Source organism: Teleopsis dalmanni, chromosome 1, assembly GCF_002237135.1.
Source record: "Teleopsis dalmanni isolate 2A chromosome 1, ASM223713v2, whole genome shotgun sequence".
Lineage (NCBI taxonomy): Eukaryota > Metazoa > Arthropoda > Insecta > Diptera > Diopsidae > Teleopsis > Teleopsis dalmanni.
The window spans coordinates 234,178,429-234,182,759 of record NC_051846.1 but is presented as its reverse complement, the minus strand read 5'-3'; the positions used below and the strand labels follow the sequence as shown (position 1 = coordinate 234,182,759).

At 28.1% G+C, this 4,331-nt stretch overlaps 1 pseudogene; it reads left to right on the top strand.

The window, feature by feature from the left end:
* LOC119672722 overlaps positions 1-4,331 on the top strand; it is a 510,988-nt pseudogene that overhangs the window by 470,604 nt on the left and 36,053 nt on the right.

Sequence of the window (4,331 nt, the reverse complement as noted above, 5' to 3'; positions counted from 1 at the left end):
TGAAATAACTTTATGAACTTTAAGTAATTTATTCAATATATTATCATTTGTTACCTTACCACTTAAATTCCTAAAATAGCATTGAAGTACATTTTGTGATATTGGCAATAATTTTCTTCTTCTTTCTTAACGAAGGAACTATTGAACACCTCTCCATTCTCCATTCTCCAATGCCTTTTTCAATGATTTCGTATTTATTTTTGCATTTTTAGCAAATCATAAATTGCCTGCAATTGTTTTTATTAGGCATTATTTACCTTAAACCATAATTATTCTTTATGTAAGAGTGTATTTACCAAATGGCTTTCCTTATGCATTCCTTTACACATTATATTTATCAAGATTACAGCGACAAACGCATTATTCTCGTTCGCATAATTCTCGTAATACTTTCTGGAGTATGTGCCACGCCGAAGAATCCACGCATTGCCAACATTACAATCTCGCTGAAAAGAGCGCAGAGGTCACGTAACTCCATTTATATTAAATTATCTTTCCATACTAATAAATTGAAAGCAATTATAGGGAATTATCGTTATTTATTGTAAGATTGTAAGATATAAACCGACATTTGCAAACGATATTTTCTTGCAATTTAATGTCTTCCCTTTTTGCCTTCACTCACTTCATTCATCTCTATCTGCTTCGCTTGATATCTTTACAGTTTTTGTTTAATTTCAATTAATTGAACTTTTTTTCTTTTTTTTTATAATTTTATTTATTTTTTTTTTCTTTTTTGAACAACTAAATATGCAATATAAGCTATTATTTCCGTGTTAGTGTTGGAAAATGATAAATGGATAAACTCAAGTATCTTAAATTCTTATGATTGTTATTATTATTGTTGTTGTTGTTGTTTTGTACTAATGAGACATTTCCTTTTAGTTTCTGATAAATTTTTCCTTCAATATATATTGTACATATAGCGGAGTCCCACCATCAATCTACCCTCCCACTGCTTAGTGCTTCACACTTAATTCAGTTTTAAATTGCTAAAATAATGAACGTTAAACGAGTGTAATTAAATGTAATTATTTGAGTTTAAATTTAATATATTTAGTATTTTCACATATTAATTTAATGGTGTTGTTGCTTTGTTTTTGCCTTTAATTGCAATCAGAAACAAGCCAACCAAGACGACAATGAATTTAAAACAAAGAAAGTCTTACATAATTAATTTTGTTGAGTCATTTTTGTTTAAATTAAAATTTGTTAATAAACCCAAAAGGCAAATGAGCTTTGATTGTACAATATATAATATTAACACAAATAAAATTTCTTAAAATAAATATGGATTGTCTTATGGATTGTTCGTATTTAGAATCTATATGTATTAGTTTTAGGGTCGCGAAATATAGTACAGTTCTCGAATATTGAAGAAAAGCTTCTTTATACAAACAAACAATGAAAACTTTATTTAATACAATACTGAAAATTATAATCCTTATTTCATAAAACTTTTTTCTATAACACTTTTCTCGATTGGCACTCTGACAAAGTAAGTTTAAAGCTATATAATACACTGCATTACCACTTAACTCATACGCAGGACTTTGACGTATCTTATGACTTCTCACTTTTCTGACTTTTACTCGTTTTATCACACTTTAAAATATATAAAAACAATTACCGCTAAAAGTGCCTTCAAAATAATATTTTAAAATAAAAGTGGGACCCATTGGAAAATAGTCCGCTCTAAATGTGTTAAACCACAAATGAACATCTTTTGCATATGATTTTAAAACGTAATAGATATATTGAACCATATTTTATTAATAAATTCAAAGAAATAATGACATTATTTTTACTCTAATAACTTTTACTCTTTTCCATTCACTATCTGCGCCCTTGATCGAATGATAACTCAACCCGAAAAATCAAAGTTATACATATAGCAAAAACTTAGTTGATTAGACGTTTAGCATCTAATAAAAATATACCCAATAAGAAATTAAAGATTTCAAAAACCTGACCGATGGTCAACCGTAAAAATGAAAAAAAAGCATATAACAAAAACTTAGTAGTTGATCAGACTTATACATCTATTACAAAGACGTCCAATAAAAATTTAAAAATTATAAAAACCTAAGCATAAGTACACCAAAATTCAGCATGAAAATCTATATCAACAGCTACAAAATATATTTTTTTGAAACCGAGAGATTAACAGTATACCTAATTTTCAAATCTACAACCCATCTACAAATCTATTATATGGACTATAAAATTAGCTTACAAATGGGAAAGAACTAAAGTGCCAGCTGAAACTAAACACAAAAAAAATTCGAAAGGACTCCATAAGAGATAAACCACCTTCTGAATTTAAATTGTTTCATACAAACTTATGGTGATAAAATATCTATATTTTATTACCATAAATTCAAACAATATGCTTTAACACTAAAAGTATTGACGTGACATATAGAATGAACTTTCAGTACTGTTTAAATATAATAAACACTTGTATAACTGCAATATCTCAATCCAGATAAACAGTTATTGTGTGAATAGGATAACATTAATAAACTGTATTAAGTAGGAGAAATTATAAAAGTGCTAGAAGTACTTCATAAATATGCTATTTTTATTTACTATTGTCATTTGTAATATATATAAAGTTGTAAGTCCGATAATGTCGAATTGAGTTTTAATAAATATGAAGCATTTCAATATATAATTAATTATTGAATCCAGTGCATTTTATAAATAATAATATATTTGTTTTGAAAAACAAAAATAACAAGTTTTTATTGAAAATGAATCATATATCTATATATATAAAAGTGAATGTTGTCTGTCTGTCTGTCGTCTGTCTGTTCTCGATGAATTCAAAAACCATACGTTCAATCATCGTGAAAATTTGGGAAATTATTAGGTATATCCCCGGGAAGGTTTTTGTAAATTTTAGAATAGTAAGATTCCAATATATCTATGTAAAATTGCATTGACTTCATTAGCAAGTAAACTAATACTATATTCAGACAGCCAAATTTTCTTAATTTCGTAAAAATGAAATTAAGTTAATTTCAAAAGTGTTCATACTGCCCTAAATTAAGGACATCATATATTTTTTGTTTACAAATCGAATGTTAAGAATTACATGCTCCAAACACCATTTGTATCTGAGAAATTTTAAAAGTTGATTATTATAACTATAAAGGATGGCATTCAGTAGTTTTATTACGCTACTTTCAAACTATTTTCCCGATTTTATTAAAATCAACTTTCATTGTCTTTAATTTAAAAAAAATCATGACTTTTTTGTTATCTCAACTTTACCTTTTGCTTAAAATTTATCTTACGCATAGTTGCATTTGAAATGTCCCTTATACGGCGTTTACATTGGCCGAAAATGGCTCATTTTGGTCAAAAATCGAAAATGAGTATCGAATGGCTCATTCTTGCATATAAAATTTCAAGCACAAAAATGAGCAATTTTCTCACATTCTGTATGAATGACGTTCGAATGCATTTCACATACGTTCCAAATGCAAAGGAATCCATTGAACATACCCTAAATGAAAGCTCTTCATGGCATTTTGACAGTTTGAAAAAGCTGTTTTTAACATATTTACAAAAAAAGGTAAACAAATGTTTGGTGGTTGCATTTTCTTGAAAACGATGCACTGCTTTTTAGAACTTTTATTTCCCAAAAAGTAATTAATCGAAGTTAAAAATATGTTTTAAGTTTCTAATGTAAGGTTTGAAGGCATATTTAACCTTCATGCAACATTTTTTTGGCACGGGCCAAAAATCAAATCAACATGCAAGTTGAAAAATCAGCTGTTGAAATGAGAACAAATGAAATAGAACGAATGTAAACACTTTCAAATGGCTCATTCAAAATGAGCCATTTTCGGCCAATGTAAACGCCATATAAGCAATTTTCTCACATTCTATATGAATGACGTTCGAATGCATTCCACATACGTTTCAAATGCAAAGGAATCCATTGAACATACCCCAAATGAAAGCTCTTCATGGCATTTTGACTGTTTGAAAAAGCTGTTTTTAACATATTCACAAAAAAAGGTAAACAAATGTTTGGTGGTTGCATTTTCTTGAAAACGATGCACTGCTTTTTAGAACTTTTACTTCCCAAAAAGTAATTAATCGAAGTTAAAAATATGTTTTAAGTTTCTAATGTAAGGTTTGAAGGCATATTTAACTTTCATGCAACATTTTTTTGGCACAGGCCAAAAATCAAATCAACATGCAAGTTGAAAAATCAGCTGTTGAAATGAGAACAAATGAAATAGAACGAATGTAAACACTTTCAAATGGCTCATTCAAAATGAGCCATTTTCGGCCAATGTAAACGCCATATTACG